Source organism: Balaenoptera acutorostrata, chromosome 5 (assembly GCF_949987535.1).
Source record: "Balaenoptera acutorostrata chromosome 5, mBalAcu1.1, whole genome shotgun sequence".
In the NCBI taxonomy this organism is placed as follows: domain Eukaryota; kingdom Metazoa; phylum Chordata; class Mammalia; order Artiodactyla; family Balaenopteridae; genus Balaenoptera; species Balaenoptera acutorostrata.
Window position 1 is genome coordinate 2,009,905 of NC_080068.1, and position 20,672 is coordinate 2,030,576.

Genomic DNA, 20,672 nt, shown 5'->3' on the forward strand with positions numbered 1-20,672 from the left:
ATTTTTGTGTAACTAGAATAGATTGAAACACCTCTCCTCAATGGAGTTTTCCTTTTTGTTCTTAAAAGGATCAAATGAATCTTTACACCTTCCCTTTTGGTAGTAAATATATCTCAATTAGTTTCTTGAACAGAGATATTTTCTGCTGTTTTTTCAAGCTGGTTTTATCAAGAGAACTTCAAATTAAATGTATTTTTGACCATATAGACTCCTAGAGAAGATCCTGGAAAAATCCTATAATAAGAAATATTTTCAAGCATAAGCACATTCAGAGGGTTTGACTGTTTAATGAAGTATTTTTTCTGATCCTTCCCAAGCCCTCTACTGGGTGTTGTGGTGTGCTCCTGTCTGCAGTACCATGCCCTCTGTTCTCTCAAATATTAATTATCTTTGCCATTGGAATTCAGGCTTTAGGTCATAATAATCCATGAAAAAGACTTACTCATGTTAAAGTCAAAGAGAATCTCTCATGTTGAATTGAACCTACTGAGTTTTTATCAATGACAGCTCAAAATATAAATTTATTGGCTTTTATATAACTGGATCTATTTTTAAGTGTCAAAGGTAGTGGCAACTACTTCTACTGTGAAACTAATTAATCCATATTTGTATTATTTAACCTGTGCTTAATCAATCAGAAGGAACAAAATATTTATTAGGAATGATAACCTGGGACGAAAAGAGATAGTTTTGATTTCCTGTAAATTAATTCTTTGGTTTTCCAGATATAAGGCATTTCAGCTGTATCACTCCTTCACCAATTATATCTTTCATGGGACTGCTCTTCTGACTATATTATGTTCATTCATTCACTAATAGTTTTCACTCACAAATATTTATCAGGTGTTCATTATTTACCATGCAGTGAAAATGGAGAGGCTGATGTTTACTGGGGGAGACAGACGTGTAAAGAGATAATTATAACACACTTTATGTAGTCATTCACCAAATATTCATTGCACACCTGTTAATACTAGGGCCAATCTGTGGAGCTGGAAATATGGAGGTGAGGAAAAGTCTTGATTAAAGAAGTCTTTTTTTTCATGGAGATTACTCTCTTTTAAGGAGAAGTGGAACTAAACAAATGGACAAATAAATGTATCAAGTGGTGATAAGTCCATGAAAGAAAATAAAGCAAGGTAAAGAGATGGCGAGTATTTGGGGGCTGTTATTTTTGAGACAGTAGTCAGAGAAGGCATGTCACCCCTGAAATCTGGGTAAAATTTGAGCAAAAATGTAAGTGCAATGAGAAAGTTTTGCAAAGGTCTGGGTGATGAGTTGCATGCAGCGGTCCCTGGATGTATGAAGTGAGGCTGAAATAGCTTAGAAAATTCAGGGGACACTGGGGAAACAAGTGGCTTGAACACAGCAAGCTGGGAGACAGTAGTTAGAAATGGGGTCAGGTGTGCCAATGGGCCAAATCTCTCAGGGTTTGGGGTCATGTTAAGGACTTTGGATTTTATTAAATTGTGATGGGTGTCAACAGAGAATTTGGAACAAGGAAGTGACATGATGGAATTTATGTACAGAAGGTCCCGGACTTAACGTTGGTCCAACTCATGATTTTTTTTTTTTTTTTTTACTTTACCATGGCGTGAAAGCAATACACATTCAGTAGAAACCACACTTTGCATTTTGATCTTTTCCTGAGCTAGCCAGATATGATACTATCCTTTCCCATCGTGCTGGGCAACAACAGCTACCAACCAGCCAATAATAAGGTAAACAGCAGATACACTTATAACCACTCTGTATGCAGACAGCCATTCTGTTTTTCACTTTCAGTACACTATCCAATCAGTTACATGAGATATTCAATACTTTATTTTAAAATAGTCTTTGTGTTAGATGATTTTTCCCAACCGTAGGCTAATGTAAGTGTTCTGAGCACGTTTAAGGTAGGCTAGGCTAAACTATGATGTTTGGTAGGTTAGGTGTATTACATGCATTTTTGACCTGAGGTATTTTCAACTTAGGATGGGTTTATAGGGACTTAACCCCATCATAAGTCAAGGAAGATCAGTATTAAAATTGGCTGTGGTTCAAAATAATAATCACTAACCACTAATGAATGCTTACTATGTGCAAACATGTGCACAGCACTTTATCTCAAATATCCTATACCATCCTCAAGTCACATCTGTGAGGTGGATTATATTATGTTCCTTATTTATCAAATGAAGAAACTTAGATGCAGAAATTAAGTGACTCCTACATGGTCACTGAGCTGGTGAATCTTTGAGCTGGTCATAAGAATTTGGTAAGTCTGACAGTAGATGCAAAGGGGTGTGAGCAAAAGCAAGCAGCTCAATTAGAAGTTATTCTGAGAGTCTAGGTGAACCATGATGTCTGGGAGCGCTGTGAGATGTGAGTGAATTAGGGATAAACTCTGAAAATAAAGCTTCAAGGATACTGTGATGGATTGTATGTGAGGGTATAATCTTAGCTACTAGCTGAATGGTGGTGCTATTTACTGAGACTGGAAATGAGAAGGGACAGGAACAGGTTTTTTTTCAAATATTATTTGTTTCATTCCTTGATTTTGTTTATTGGCTAGAGTGGAAAATCAAGAAATATTTTGATCATAGAAGTTTGAAATACGTAGACTCACAAGTGAGACTGTCAAGTGGGCACTTGGATATACTTCTGTTGAGATATAAAATTTGAGAATCATGGGCTAAAAGATTGCATTGAAAGCCATGGGAATGGATAAAATACCACCAAAGAAGTCTAAGTGTTGAGTCTTGGGCACTGCGATGTTTAGAAGTGAGGATCTGAGGATGAACCAGTGAAGAAGAATGGGAAGAGACAGCCAGGGAGGCGGGAGTAAAATCAGCAGAGTCTGGTGTCCTGTAAGGAGACATAGTACAGGTGTATCAGGGAGAATGGGGCTAATGGGATTCCTATACCAACTGACACCCAGGATGAGCCAGATAAGCCGAAGGTGGTCACACAAAGAAAGACACAAAGTTAAATCCCCTTAGATGCCTAAGCAAGCACTATGTAAAATTAGTGCACATTGAATATCATGCTTTCATTATTCAGTGAGCACCAAAAACAAGACCAAGTGTGTAACGGTACAGTATAGGAATTCACAACTAAAAGGTTCAAGAAACCTTTACTTACTGTGGTATCATGGTCACTGAAACAGGAGAGTTTTGCAAACCCCGAATTTCTTACGTGAATGAGCTACCAGGGCAAAAAAAAAAAAAAAGAATTACAATGGGTACCTTGTTATTAAAGTTCGTGGATGGAATCACACTAGCGCCGAGTGTTTTGTTTCCTTCATATTAGTATGAAAGTAATAAACAATAAAAATGAAATTCAATTAAGCTGAAATTAGTTAAGCTGAGTATTTGCGACAATGCTGAGGAATGGGGCAAGGTATGATTAAGAGCATGGGCTTTGGAAGCAGATGCATTGGGTTTACATCAAAAAAGAGCTCTATCACCTATTATGTGTTAGTTGGAAAATTATTTAATGTCCCTACTGTTAACACATCAGAAAAATGAAAATAATAACATGACTTATTTCTCAGAGTGATGACAATTACATGATAAAATGCTTTAAGGTACATAACAGTACTTGGCTTAAGGTAGGAACAACCTATGTTACTTTGCATTGCATCATATCAGGTTATAATATGAGCATTTCCTTATATCACTAGTCTGTGAAAACATTATTTTAAGGGCTTATGAATGAATACATTTACATAATTTCCTATCACTAGGCATGAAGTTTATTTCTAAATTGATGGTATTAATAACATTTCTCCAAGTATCCTATTATATAAATCATTATCTACATCTTAGATTGGCATTTCTTTATAGGCTTAATTTCCTTGCTTCTATTTTAGACTATTATTTATATTTCATGAAACCAAATTACAATTTCACAATAGTAGCTATGGGCTCATCTCATTCATTTACTGATTTTTCTACCCAACATTCACCACAAAGAATCATAAATCATTATAATGTTCCTTTGTGCTACATTTTCCTTAAATTAATAGGGATAATGAAAGGGAAAGTCTACTGCAGCCTGAAAACTTCTAAAGTAGCATCTGAAGACTACTTATGTAGTCTTATGAAGCAATCTTAGCCTACATAGAAATTTACTTATGACAGAGGAAATTTCCCCCACTAAACATTTTAGGGTGTAGCATATATTTTGACCCTCTTTTCTTTGGGTAAACATAATATTCTTCAGGACATATGTCATGAAGACTGTGGCTTTTCTAGCTAAACGGTTGTGATATTTTAGGGGAATTATAGTCCAAAGAGCAGAGAGCCTTTTTCACACAAAGCTAAAATGGAATGAATTGAATCTTTTTATAAGGTAGCTGTTGAAGAAAATGGAAATTCAATAGACAGAAAGATATCAATTATAAAAAGTATTTTAAAATTTTGTTATTGTTTTTAAACATGGCTCCTTTATTATTTTTTAAAAAAGATAATTGAATCAGGTATTGGCTTTCTGCAGGTGAGGTGTCTTTCTTCGAGCTGCTTCGGAAGTCATAGCGCTGTTTCCTCTCCCTCTGCTTGTGCCTTAGGATGGGAAAAGAAAGGTTTGTCAGAGGCCAAGCTCTCTGCACCTGACATGATCACTCTTCCCCAGACCAAGGTGATCTACCAGTGAGAGCATTCACCGACCACTCTTCCTTCCTGTTTTTTATTTTAGGTACTGAAAGGAAGTTCTATAGAAAGGCAATAAAACTAACATTAATAGTGTAGAATTGACCTAATGGCAGATATCAGATATTATTCCTATACCCTTAAAATCCTTAACAATAGAAAGAAATTTCTATTTCTTTCAGTCGTGTGCACATAGAATTCTTTTCAACCCATACTCCCTGTAGAAAAATGAAGGAATTCTCTTAAAAGCATATGTGCTACTGAAAGCAAAACCAACTCAAAGTCAAAAGTTGTTTCAATTCCAGTTTCAAAACACTGTGCAGGGTGCTGGAATCTTCTCTTGGGAGGAAACAATTTTATCTTGGAACATTTTAATGATTGTGATATAGCTGAGCATGCGGTCTAGTGTGGGCGTCTAATTGCACCAATGAGGAAATCGGAAGGTGGATCTTGACACTTTAAAAAAAGATGCTAAATGTAATGGTCTGCTTCAAGTCCCCCGCAGACTGAAATTCTCAAGCAGAGTCTGGGTTGGGTAGAAAGAACCAGTGCTTTTGGTGGCTTACGGGCAGGCTAATGACAGATTTTCCTGCTAATTCTAGCTTTTGTGCACTAAATGCTCTACTGTTCAGCTTGTCCTTGTAGGTCTTTATTATTTAATCTTGTCAAAGCAGCTAGGAAAAACTTAGAGGTGCATTGTTATCGAGTGTGCTGTTGTGGAAACAAACAAGCATACTGCTCTTTGGATTTGAACCTTGATTCTGCCATTCCGTCCCGGTGTGATATTGGGCAAATCCCTTCCCTGCCTGAACGTCCCTTTCATCATCTGTGACATCACAACTTTAATGACTACCTGGTGAGCTTATATGATGAGAAACAGATGAGGCTTTGTGTGACACCAGTACAAGCTAAGCTAAATATTGAGGTGTGATTCTTGACTCCCCTTCCCTCATAATCTTCCAATTCCTAAATCCAAGCAATCAGCAAGGACTGCCAACTCTGCTTTCCAATCATACTCCAAACCCATCCAACTCACTCTGTCTCCTCAGCATTATCATGTCAGCCCAACAGCTGTCATTTCTCCCCTGAAGGACTGACTTAGCATCCTAAGTGGTTACTCTGCTGCCACTTATGCTTCCTCAGTCCTAGCATTTCACACATGGTCTCCAGACTGGACAGAGGGATCTCTTACAAATATAAATACAATATCATATTTATCTCCTGCTTAAAACCCTTCAGTGAATTTCCATCTTATTCAGGCCTTTTCCCGTGCAGGCCATTACAGAGTATTGAGTAGAGTTCCCTGTGCTACACAGTCAGTAGGTTCTTATTAGTTATCTATTTTATATATAGTAGTGTGTGTATGTCCATCCCAATCTCCCAATTTTTCCCTCCCCCCTTTACCCCTTGGTAACCATAAGTTTGTTTTCTCCATCTGTGACTCTACTTCTGTTTTGTAAATAAGTTCATTTGTACCCTGTTTTTTTAGATTTCACACATAAGTGATATCATATGATATTTGTCTTTGTCTGACTTCCTTCACTTAGTATGATAATCTCTACGTCCATCCATGTTGCTGCAAATGGCATTATTTCATTCTTTTTTATGGCTCAGTAATATTCCATTCCACATCTTCTTTATACATTCCTCGGTCGATGGGCATTTAGGTTGCTTCCATGTCCTGGCTATTGTAAATAGTGTTGCAATGAACATTGGGGTGCATGTGTCTTTTTGAATTATGGTTTTCTCTGGATATACGCCCAAGAGTGGGATTACTGGATCATATGGTAGCTGTATTTTTAGTTTTTTAAAGAATCTCCATACTGTTCTCCATAGTGGCAGCATCAACTTACTTTTCCACCAACAGTGTAGGAGGGTTCCCTTAGAAATATCTCATATTTTAAAAACTAGTACCAGTAAGACAGTGTAGTTGTACTTACTTTTTTAATGTGTCAAATGTTAATGGATATTTGCATTGGCAGCAGATTGACAATTTTAACTTCAAATGTGAGTCTCACTCATCTTCAGTATCTGTTCTCAATGTTCATTTCCAGAAGAATCTGAAGACACGATGAATATAAGACAACACAAATATCCAACCAAATTTTTTTTCTGTAAAGATCACTATGCAGCGTCTTCCCAGATTGGCATGAAGGATTTTCCTATGTTCCTCCTGCAAGTATGAATATTATTAGTTTATTGACTTTAGCTAATGAGAAATCTTCCAAACTGAAGAGAACTAGAAGTAATATCTAACACCAAAATCCAAATGGTCTCCAACAAATCAGTTTCAATCACCAAGTCCTTGTGTGTCTTATTTCATACATCTAGAAGACTTATTTATTTGTTTTCACTTCCATTTATTCATTTCAGTCATCATTACATTATACTAAGATTTTCTTAACGTATAAATCATGCTGTCCTTCTACTCTAAACTCTTCCAGGCCTTTCCATTGCATTTAAGGTAAAACTTTCAAATCCTAATTGCATCCTACAAAGTGCTGCAGGGTCCTTGGGCTTTCTTTTAAACATCACCCCCCCAGTGCTAGATTCCAGGCCCAGAGTCCTTCTTAATTCTCCTGTAAGATGCCATGGTCTTCCTTACCTCAGGGACTTGAAGCAGGCTAGATCCACTGTCTGAAACATTATTTTATCTACAGTTCAACTGCAGTGTACCCTTGGAGTGTCAGCTTCATTGTAGCTGTTTCAAAGAAGCATCTCAATCTAAATTCCCTTTCAATTATCTCTCATGCAATGTCCCAATTTTTCTTCTTAGTTCACTTTCATAATTTTCAAATATATATTTGTTTCTGTGGTTATTTGATGAAGGTTAGTGCCAAATTTGGGAAATAATAAGCAATGGTATCATTATATACTCAACGCACATCATAGGGCTTGATCTATAGATGATAATCACAAGATATTTGTTAAATAAATGGGTCCCTAGAGCAAGGATCTTAAGTGAAATCAGCACTATATGTATACCTACATCTATGTTTATACACACCCTTGTGTGCACACGCACACACATGTACATACACATATATCGGTGACAAGGACTGTATCCAAGGAAACAGAGTCATGAGAATTTTTTAAAGATGTGATTCATCTATGATTCAGTAAGGATTAGTGCTCACTGTGAACCTGAGAGGACAATGCAAGGAACATGAGCTTTCGGAGGCTTAGCACATGTCTGAACTTATTACAACTCTCTCATCCTACCAGAGAGTAGAGAGTTTTTTCAAAAGAAAACCAGTCCGAGAGAGGCTAGCAGAAAAGGTAAATGGGTGAGGATGAGAACTGTGTCTGATCTATTCTCCTGTTGCACAACCGTAGGGCTCTTCCCTTTCCACTGTCAAGATGGTTCATCAAAGTGCAATGGAATTGCACAGGACAAATGTGGTAACCTAAGCAGCTACTGCCCAGTATGGAAATACTTCACAGAATAGAGTACCATTTTAACTTCCTAAAAAGAAATGCAAAGAATACTACTACAAATCAAATATAGGTACCAAAAAAAAACAAAAACAAAACTGAACTGAACTCAATTTCGAGCAAGAAAGTAATTTCTAGTTTTAGACCTACCTTGGTTACATGTGGGTAGTTTTGATCCCTTCATTCCTTAAATTTCTCACCTGCCTAAAGTAAAATAATGACAGTAATTTTAATAAGAACAATTTCGTCTTTAACATTCAACGTTGCTGGAAATGGTGAGGCATTCATATTGTATTTACAGCCTCCTTTAGGAAAGAATATGAACGAGAACGGTTTTCAAGTTGATACAGAAATTGAAATAGAACAGGGCTTTTAAAACCACAGAAAGAACAATATGTGAGAGGTAAATAACCAAATTGAGGAGTAGCACTTCTGCAGAGTTGAAAAACAAATTCTCACAGAAAAAAAAATAATGTATGCGAGGAGGAAAAGAAAGAAAACAGATTGATTACAAGTAGCAAATGACTTAAAAATTAGGTTAAGAAGAATTATTGAAAACTTACTGTATCCTAGGCAGTGCCTTGCTAGCTCAGACAAGCGCTGTTGCCCTCAAGCAGCTTACGTGTCTCTAGGGAGAGAGATGTAAAAATATATTTGAATTCAAAGCTGCTGCCGGTATGGACAGCATACAATGTGTATATAACATATGGATATGTAACAGTGGTGTGAGATTATATTTCGATAGAGGCATTGAAAAGGTTTGAAGAAAAAGGGTCTTGATTTTATCTAGATAATAGAAAAATTTCAAGAAATGGTGTACTGAGCCGTAGGTATAAAAAGACTGGTGTGTGAAGAAAACCAGAATTTGTGCCGTCACATTGCTGCTTCTCAGATTCAAATCTTACACAGCTGTCAATAACGTGCTGCTTAAAATAGATACTCAGAAACCTTATTTCCATTCAAAACACAACTGATTCCTATGTGTCGTTAAATTTCAGCGCTGCCAGATTGTGGCTTTCTGTGCATTACGGGTACAACTGTTAACATTACACGGTTAAATGGCAATAATAGTCTGTTTCAAATATATGGAGTCTCATTATGTAGATGGATTTGAACATCTCTTTCCCCAGAAGATCATAAATAAGGAAGTGAAAAGTAATCAGAAGTGTTTAGGTTTACAATACAACACTGGCGCTGCACAACCATGGCAGTTGTAAGATTTTCTCTTATAACTTAAGGAAGAGAGCAGTTTTCTCTCTGGGCATAAGCCCCAGCTGGGGTAAGGTGACTGCAGACTGTGAACCTGTTAGAAAAAAAAATATTATCTTAGGTACACGTGATGTACAATTATAATGACAATTGTAAGTCAGTTTTTTAACAACGTTATTGAAGTACAGTTGATTTACAATGTTGTGTTAGTTTCTACTGTACAGCAAAGGGATTCAGTTATACATATACATATATATATTCTTTTTCATATTTTTTCCATTATGGTTTATCCCAGGATATTGAATATAGTTCCCTGTTCTATACAGTAGGACACTGTTGTTTATCCATTCTTTATATAATGGTTGGCATCCGCTAACCCCAAACTCCCACTCCATCCCTCTCCCACCCCTCAACCTTGGCAGTCACAAGTCTGTTCTCTATGTCTGTGAGTCTGTTTCTGTTTCATAGGCAGGTTCATTTGTGTCGTGTTTTGGATTCCACATATAAGTGATATCATATGGTATTTGTCTTTCTCTTTCTGTGTCAGTCAGTTCTTAATATCATGTACTTTATCAAGATAGTCAGGTCTAAGAATCTGCCAGTTTTAATGCAGGTTAACTAAATTCCTAATTGGCCAGGAGATCTTTCCTTCATCAGAGCTCTAATTCTTGTACTATAATTATATTTAAACGTATAATATTGATTTAATAGTAATTAAATATGTGTGACTATTAGGTTGCTTATAATTTGGTATCAGATTCAGGAAAAAGAGTTTCAGTTAACTGTTTTCTAGAAAGAATCCTAAAAATGTTAAGATGTTCTAGATTACACTATAGTGAGACCAACAGGTCTCAACCTCAGCCAACAGGTTAGCCTGCCATAGTTTCCTGGTTGCTGGTGAAAGACAGGAGACTCCTGGGTCAGAGACAAAGGACACTGCGCTGCTCTCTACAACAGCAGTGACCAGATGTGACCATGGGGCTGGCCGTATGATGCCCAAACACACAGTCGGTCTTATTATAGGCAAGGTGTCTCAGGCTTAGGAAACTCTAGTGAGCCTCGCATTTCTCAATGGACAAGCAGAGACAAATATTCTTACTTTGCAATAATATTGTGAATATTGTGCTAGATTGCAGTGAATTCCGGTATAGCTTTTAAAAAGGTAAAATCATGACTCATGTAAAAATAAAATGAACTCTTGTCAAAAATTTTATTCAACTCATTAATTATAAGAAAGGTGCTATGGATGGTCCAATGAGCATTTGAAGATTAGGTGTTTGTTGACAACTTAGCAAAGAAATGTCAGGAGTCCTGGGTTAGTTACAACACTGATTAATATCTGCTAGAACCATCAACTCTAATGTCTGGAATTATCAGTTTCACCAGACAGAAACAATTTGCAGACTGAACAGACAAAATCTACAGGTTAACTTCTGTCTCGATGGATTTTTTAATCACCCCATCAATAGAAAATTAAGCTCTGTTGGACGCTCTGGAAATCACCAGGTAATCTCTTCTGCTTGTTTCCAATGTTCAGGTAGTTGAAGAGTGAATGAGAATTGGGGAAGTAACTGCATTGATAAAATTAATGTAGATTAATGGTGAGGGGGGGAAAATGTAAATATAGTGTTTTAAAAATTAAATTCTTACTATTATCGAGCAACTAATATCAACTTTACATTTAATTTTCACCACAACTCTGAGGGGTAGTTTTCAGAGTTTCACCATTGTTCAGATTGTGAAACTGGGGCTTAGAATATAACTTATATTGAAAAGAATATCTTCCCCTCCCCATCAGCTTTAAAGCGTGTTTAAGCGCAGTCATCTAAAAAGTAAAGTAACTTTCTGTGTCTCTACCTCTGCTGCTGCCCTGACTTGGGCCCTGGTATCATATCGCATAGTTTTGGTCTTGGAGCCGGAGTGCTTGAGGATGCGGATTCATGCGACCTGGCTCTGAGTTATGAAGCCTCATTGGGAAGAGAAAAGGAGGCGGGACACCTTGCTCTTGCGGGAAAACTCACAATTGCTGTTCTTACGGCTGAGTTGGGGCAGCTAAGTGTCAATTCATAGTTGATTGTAGTAGCCACCTGCTTCTTGATGGAGTTTGTTGGTGGTGCTGCTTTGTGTTATTACTTTTCATTTGTTTATTTAAAGCAATTCTCAGTTGCCTAGGAGATGCCTTAACCAAGGCAAGCAGTTGGGATTTTCTATTGCAACAACAAAGGAAGAAGAAAAAGTGTGTAAGGACAAAGTCAAATTGGTATGCTTAAATGCTGAGCGTCGTTGGCTTCAATGACTATTTTCTTAATTTGAAAATGGATTATCTGCTAAGTGAGAAGATGCTGGTAAGAGTTGGAGATGTCAGACAGAACTAAGTTCTTCCAAGTGTGGGTCTCCCTCTTGAGTATATTGACCCAAAGCAGAGAGCCAAGGGGAGGACTCTGAGGAAACTTTCTTTTCAAGGGAGTTCAAAGAAGGAGGAACCAGAGAGGAAATGAAAGACAGTTTCATCGATCGAAGCAGAACCAGGGAAATGGAAGCAGAAGAATTTTAATGTGTATCTGGCGGTGGCAGACGGTTGATGCAGGAGGAGTGAAATGTGTTTGACCATGAGTATGTTCTTAGCAAGAGCAGTTTTTGCAGTAGTGGGAAAGGAAAATAGATTTTTAAATTTTGATAAGGGAAGAATGCAAATAAAATGATGCAGTGCTTTTTTTTAAACAAATTTTTATTTTTATTTTTTTGGCAGTGAGGCATGTGAGATCTTAGTTCCCTGATGAGGGATCGAACCCGCACCCCCTGCAGTGGAAGCATGGGGTCTTAACCACTGGACCACCAGGGAAGTCTCTATTTTTATTTTTTATTTATTTTTTATTTTTTGGCCATGCCATGCAGCTTGTGGGATCTTAGTTCCCTGACCAAGGATATTGAACCCAGACCCTCAACAGTGAAAGCACTGAGCCCTAACCACTGGACCCCCAGAGAATTCCCTATGCAGTGCTTTTTAACCGCTTTTTCCAAAATATTGATAACAAGTCTTTCCAATAGAAATGCAAAATATTTAATATTTAAAGAGATTTTTGTGTATTAGTAAGAAACATATGAGCACAACATTAAAAATAGGCAAAGTACTTGAACAGGAAATACAAATGGCCAATAATTATGTAAGAATATTAATCCACCACAATAATAACAATTAATGAAACAGAAACAACAATATTATTATTTGCTCTATAAAATTGTTAAAGATATAAAAGAAGTAACTTAGATATTACTTGTTGAATGGAAATATTACATACTTCTAAGGAAGTATGAAAGGCAATTTGCAATGCGTAGCAAAATTCTAAATGGTTTTGGTTAACTTTACTTTTTAGATTTTATGCTAAGAATATTATAAGAGATAAGGTACAAGAAGATTTTACTTGTATGCTACAAGGAGGTTTGTCATCACAGGATTGAGCATAATAGTTGAACAGTTGGGAATGACTTAAATAACTAAAAATAAGGCATTGACAAATTATGGTATGTCTATATATGGAATATTAAATATCCATTGCAATTATGCCTTCAAAAGACTACTTAGTGAAATGGAAAATTTCAAAATTTGTTAATTTTTTAAAAAGCTTCAAGGCAATTATTACATTATGTCTTTTGGTGAACAAATGAACATATATACCTTCTCTGACAGCACGTATTAACTACAGGCATTTCATACAAAGGCTTATGATTTACCTTTGATCTTGTCCCTGCTTTCTAACTTTGCGGCTCTTAATCTGTATGAATTTTGTAGCTATAAAAAGTAAAATATGCGGTGAAGGAAAGAATGAAGTTAGTATGGAGGATTAAATGAAGATTTAGAGAAGTCAAATTTATTTTTAAGATGGTGTTAGCTGGGTATTTTTGGAGGCAAATGGGAAATAACGGGTGGAGAAGGAGAGCTGAAGACACAGAAATGTGCATATTTCATGTGTTTAAAAGCAACCAGAATTTTATCTTTTCACTTATCACTGATCTTTTCTCCACACTAAAAAAATACATTAACTCCTTTCATTACGTTCTGAGAAATGACTATTTTGCTATTTCTGTTTCTCAGTTCAATACCTTCTACAATTCTTTCTCAACAAGCAAACTAAGACTTCCTGAATTCATACTCAGATTAGGGTGAGATTAAGGCAAAAACAAACCTCTCTAATGATTATGAGAGATATCAGCACCAGAACCTAATCGCATGCTTGATATCTTGTCACCATCGGTAAATAACTATACGATGTGACCTGACTGAGTTCAATTTTTGATTTGCTGTTGATATTAGAATAATGCCGTATACCCCCAAATGCAGAAATAATGCAGATATAAAACATGATCTCATATTTTACATGTAATTATTCATGGCTTCACTTATGCCATGGATGGGACTGTATACTGGGTGCTACGCTTTATGTTCTACAACTTTCTGGCTCCCTTTATGATCCTGTTAACTCCTCAATTTTAATGTTCTCCTTTGATAAAGAGGGAATTAGGCTAGAAGAAATTTACTGTGTATCAAAATCACCAAGGAGCTTATTACTAAAATAAGACTTTCTGGGCTCCACTCCTAGAGTGTTTGCTTCAGTGTGTTTGAGTTGAGGCCTGATAATGTGCATTTATGACAGTTTCCCAGTTGACGCTATTGCTGCTATTTTTGGGACTACACTTTGAGAACCGCTGAGTTCGTTATCTTTTAGAATTTTCTAGCTCCAAAACGTCAATATATCCACATGTGTAATGCAGAGCACAAACATAGCGTAGCAAGTTGGAACACTTTTTCTCATTTACACAGGTTGGACCAATCTCTTTAATCCTCCTTTTCCCAGATTTGGAGCATTTCTATTGTATTCTTTCTTGCAGCTGGATCAGGAAATTATTTCACACAGAAAGAGAAGTAAATATGTTCAATAACAATTTACTTTGGGCAAATTACTAGATAACTGTGTACCGAAACAAATACAAAAATTTTATATAACTTACATGTCTTTGGCAGAGCTACTACAGTGCTTACCATATAGCAGTGACTCCAAATGGTTTTTTTGTGGTGTTGGGTAGATTTGGTCTCTCTTATTTTAGTTGCAAATTTTTGCATTATTTTTTTTTGTCATTTTAATAACAGGATAGCAAATGTTGCTTCTGTTAATTTTTTTTGCCCAAATAACAGATTATCTACCTATGTATCTATGTATCTATCTATCTAGTAACAGATTAGGATATAGCCTTGCAAATACAGCCTCTCAAATTCATTAAAATATCTTCACAAAACTTTCTTTTCTTGTCTCCCATTTCTTCTCATTTTAGTTAACATATTTATCTGCATATCTAAAAATACTGAAAACATACTAAAAATGGCAGAATAAACATCTGGGATGTGGAGAAGGAACACAATGAAAAACACTGGAATTCTTTTACCTATTTGTACACATCAAAATAAAAATCAAAGGTGATTCAAGGCTAGAATAGTCAAGGAGAAACAATAGAAGCAAGAAGAGAACACCCAAGCCTCTTCCCAGGGGGGAAGCAAACAGACACAGAGGTGACAGATCACTCAGGTCGTTAAATGGTCATCCCTGGTCTCAGAAATGGCTTTCTTTGTCTCAACAGGGACTGAACGGTCATTTTAATATATCTTTACTTTAAACTACATCACATTTCACTAGGTGGGTAAGAGAAGCCAAGCACCAGCAGAGCCAACGCGTCATGGAGAAGCATTTCAGAATTGTTTGGTAAATAAAACCCTGAGCTCCCCAGAGCACCCCTGAGCCAAGTGGGGTTTGAAATACCACACCTGCAGAGTATATGCATCGTCTAGGTTTCCTACGCAAAAACCAGTGCATAATGGAATAGCCTAACACAACCTGGCAGGAAAAAAGAAAGTGCAGCTTTCTCTTTCCATGATTTTCAAAGAATCATGGGATTGAAACTGGGAGACTCTAAAGAGAAGAAACCAAAGTCATGCAGCTTGAGCAAAGATCCACAGTTAGGAAAAGAAGAGGCTGGTGCTTATCACTCAAATAACCATTGGAGGAAGGATTCCTGTTTATTTACAAAACAGAAATAGAGTCACAGATGTAGAAAACAAACATGGTTACCAGGGAGGAAAAGGGGGGTAAATTGCGAGATTGGGATTTGAAACAGGAGGGAAAGAGGCAGGGCACAACCTTTAAAAGACATAGACATAGTACGTGACAAAAACTAGTTAGAACCAACTGGGTCCAAGATGATGGAAGATTTGACTTCCAGGGGACCTTGAGCTCAAATGCTCATTGTAACACATTAGCTACGCCTCCCAGCGCCATGACAGTTCTGAGGCCAACCATAAAAGGTCAAAAAGTGGGCAGTGGCCCAGTTCCTGGAAATCTCGGCCCTTTCCCCCAAATAGTTGGAATAATCTTCCCCCTCATTAGCCTATGAAATTATACAGCCCATAAAAACTGACCACGCCATATTTCGGGGCCTCTCGCCTTCTTAGATGGCCCACACTCTGTCTGTGGAGTATGCATCTCTCTAGATAAATCTGATTCTTATCATTTCATCTCCGAATTCTTTTGCGACAAAGAAAGAACCTTAAATTCACCGGGAACAGATTGATATATACACACTATTATATAGAAAATAGATACCTGATAAGGACTTACCGTATAGCACAGGGAACTCTACTCAATACTCTGTAATGACCTATATGGGAAAAGAATCTAAAACAGAGTGGATCTATGTATATGTATAACTGATTCACTTTTCTGTACACCTGAAACTAATACAACATTTTAAATCAACTACACTCCAACAGAAACTAACAAAAACAAAAACAGACTTTTAAGTCTACAACACAAGGAGGTAAAACACACAATAAAGAAAAATCAAGCCATGTTCAACATTTTACATACCTGTGTTAATGTAAAAATCAGAGATTTGATAAGAGCTGTCTAAGCTTTTCCGTAGTGCAATTGCCCCTAATTTGCAGTTGACCAGATTTTATGATGAGTGTTTGTTATCAGAAAAGACTCTATTTAAAATTTTCGGAAAATAATCAACTCAGCCATTTGACCTTTCCTTCAGCCATTTTCCGTTTCAGTGTTTAATGTTCTGCTTTTCCTGCTCAGAAGCTGCGAGACAGAAAAGAAGGTTAAAATGACTTCGATCAGCTATCATTTGCTCCAGAATATTTCTTTCCAAACTCAAATAAATACAGTGTTTGTATATAAGGGTTGCCAATTGCACATTTCGTATTTCTCAGCTACCATTTTTACCTTCATGGGCATTGAGGTCAGTCGTATTTAGTGAGATCAAAGGTCCTCTGTTTTGAAAAGAGTGTGTCAGCGGCACCAGCGGCACCTGGGAGCTTGTTAAGATAAGAATCTGGATTTTAACAAGATCCTGGCTGCTCATGTGCACATTAAAATTTTAGAAGCATTGCTTTGTATACCTGACTCAAAAACAAACTAGGGAAAGGTAGCACTGAGGTTAAGAATCAAGTTTCTTCGGGTGGTGCATTGTAACTCATGGTGTTATCTGTGTAGGATTTTGAATAAAGTCACTGGTATGTTATACATATGTGTATACTGAAGCATTGGAGCTCTGTAGTACATTCATGGAGAAAAAGAATCAAGTTTTAAATGATTCTCGAGATTGTGATTTTACAAAGAGTATAAGAAACATTATTATAAGATAATACTACTAATTTCTATATTTGAGAACTAAGTGAAGTAAGTCAGACAGAGAAAGACATATGATATCACTTACAGGTGGAAGCTAAAATATGACACAAATGAACTTATTCACAAAACAGAAACAGACTCACAGATGTAGAGAACAAACTTAAGGTACCAAAGGGAAAGGGGGGGAGAGGGATAAATTAGGAGTTTGGGATTAACATATGCACACTACTATATATAAAATAGGTAATAAAAAAGGACCGACTGTATAGCATAGGGAACTATATTCATATTCTTTAATAAAGCATAATGGAAAAGAATATGAACAAGAATATATATCTATATCTATATATATCACTGAATCAGTTTGCTGTACACCTGAAACTAACACAACATTGTAAATCAACTATATTCCAATAAAAAGATTAAAATAACAAGAGCTCTGTTAAATAGGGCTGTTCCAAGAGAATTTTATGAGATGAACCTTCATAAGAAAAGGCCCCCATGTGTTTCTACCTTTTCTTGTTTTGTCCCTAATAAAGAGCCTTTTCTAGAAAAGTATCCGAGGCTCTGGATCAGGCAGCAGCAGGACGGTGCACCTGCCTCGCGGGGATGCTTTTTTCAGAAGTGCTTGAGCTTCTCGGTGGCAACAAACATGTCTCTTTTACACAGTGGGGTGGGGAAAGAAATGAGGAAACAAGGTCTGGAAGGAGCTGTTCATTGTTGTACAGCCAAGTTCACGGTCACCCACAAGCCGAACCCCTAAGCAGGAAACACCTGACAGGAACGAGAGTGTAGGTTTTCACTAGAGAAAACCTGCAGAAATCGACATGAAAAGGCTGACTTCCGACAGCATTATGTGCAACGAATTAGATGAATGTGTTGCATGCACAAGCACTCTCTTCTTGGCTACCTCTCGAAGACGCAAATCAAATGATTTTACCATGCGTGAACATCACGTCCAAAGGATATTGTAATTGCGAGTTGACAGGAATATCACTTTAAAGCGTTTACAAGTATTTCCCCCTTTTCCAACTGAATAGAAAATGGAATCTGTTGAAAATAACAACCGCTTCTCTCAGGGAGAATGGATTTTTTGATGCCAGGTCCAAAATAATCATAGACTTGCAAAACATCATTCACTTAAATGCTCAGTAGTTATGTCTTGCATTGCGCTATCAATTCTCACAATTTTATGTCATCCCGTTCAAAGCTCTCTGGAGAGCTGTCACTGGCTGCTATTTCAAAACAAACCTAAAGGGAAAATATATTTTCAGAGCAGAATATTTCCTTAAAATCTATTCATCAATTGAGTAATTTCACACTCTAGACTAGCACACAGAATTGTCAATAAACACTTACAGGGTAATATGTGAAACTAGGGAAGGGCTTAGATACTGCAGGAGCTTCTCTGGTGCTTAGCCAGACGACGTTCCTAAACCAGATCCCTCTCCTGACCTTCAGGGAAGTGTATCAAATCTCATCCTGGACTTCTCCACAGTTGTCTCAAATTAAACCAGGGTTTCTAAATCTCGGCACTGTGGGCGTTTTGGGTAATTCTTTGATGTAAGATGTTTGGAAATATACCTGGTTCCTACACGTTGGTTACCAGGAACACACACCTCTCTGTTGTTCCGGCCCAGAATGTTTCCAAACATTGTCAAATGTCACCTGAGGGAACAAAAATCACCCTTGGTTGAGAACCACTGAATTAATGCCTCAAGGTAAATGCACTCTTTTTCTTCTAAACATGATTCTTTTCCTGGGTTCCCTATATCCACACTGATGTCCAAATCAGAAACGTGGGAGTCATCACTTATACCTCATAAAATTTTCCACCCAAATCTACTTTTTGTGTGCATATGTGTGTTTACAGAAATAATATCATCCCTAGAAGAAAATACCCAAGTAGGAATTATAATAAAAAAGTGAGAAAGCGCTTTAAGATGGGCAGATGTAGCAGAGGCAATACTGGAGAATGATGACATACTGTGTGTGGATTATGGTAACTCACTGGAAGGGGCCCTTGAGTACTTGAGGAGGCTTGATATGGATGGACAAGAATGCAAGGAAAAACGTACATCTTGACGCCTCTGTGTATCAGTGCGATACTCTCCCAGATAACGTGTGTGCTTCCAGTTTTGCAACACACTTATCCATACTATACATGATAAAGAGAATAATGTGGTTTCTTTTTTTTCTGCTGAGATATATCATACATGCATTGGACTGCAAGAAACATATATGTACAGGATAAAAGATGGTTATGAAGAAAACAGCATCAAAACCATCACTCATGTCAAGAAACAGAACAGTGCCGGCCCTTCAAGTAACCCCCGGTGACTCTTTCTCGCGATTCTATTCCTCCTCTTCTCAAGATGATGTTATCCTGACTTTCATAACCATAATGGCTGTGCTAGATGTTTATGACTTAATCCTCATGTCTTCATTTCTAAGCAATATGAAAATATCTTCCATATGTATCTTCATTATACGTGACCTTGCATAGTTTTACTTGTTTTTCATTTTACCTAAATTTAAAAAGTAAGAACATAAATTTATTCCTAAGATTCCCTTATCATTTTCTAAATATCAGTATCACTGTTTTCTTTTCCATTCCTGATGTATTTTGTGCTTTTAAGCTTTTTTATGATTCATTTTAGCCAGATAGTTTTTCAGTTTGTATGTTGTCTCATGAAACTGCCTTTTTAATTTGTTGATCTTCTCTACTTCATGTTTAGTTTCTATGACATTCTTTTTTAAAATAGACTATTAACTTTAGAATAGTTTTAGATGTACAGAATTATTGTGACGATAGTGCAGAGAACTAAGATACAGTTCTCTTATACCGCATACCAAGTTTCCTCTAGCATTAACATCTTACATTGGTAGGACGCATTTGTCACAAGTAATATGTCAGTAATGATACCTGATCAATTGACCCATCTTTTCTTCAGATCCATCTTTTCCTCAGATGTCCTCTGTGCTCCTTAGTGTCCTTCTTCTGTTCCAGCTCCCTTCCAGGGCACACATTACATTTAGTCCTCTTGTGTCCTTCTGCCTTTCTTGGTTGTGACTACTTCTCATATTCCTTGTACTAGTGACCTTCGTGGTTTGGAAGACTGCTGATCAAATATTTGGTAAAATGTTCTTCAGATGAGACTCTTCTGATAGTTTTCTCATGGCCAGCCGGGGGTAATGTGTTGTGGGGAGAGGTGAAGTGCCAGTCTCAGCACAAAGCATCAAGAGTTGTTCAACGTAGAGAACAGACTTGTGGTTGCCAAGGGCAAGGGGGAATGGGGGGAGGGATGCGGTGGGAGTCTGGTATTAGCAGATGTAAAGTATTGTACATAGGATGGATAAACAACAAAATCCTACTGTGCAGCACAGGGGACTATATTCAATATCCTGTGATAAACCATCATGGAAAAGAATATGAGAAAGAATATATATATATATATATATATATATATATATATATATATATATGTATAACTGAATCGCTTTGTTGTACAGTAGAAATTAACACAACCTTGTAAACCAACTATACTTCAATAAAATACATTAAAAAAAAGAGTTGTTCTATCAATAGGATTTATTACTGTTGAGTCAACCTTGATCATCTGGCTTGAGGTTGTGATTGTCAGGTTTCTCCTCTGTAAAGTTACTCTTTTTTCCCTTTCCTTTCCTTTCTCTTTGGAAGAAACTCACT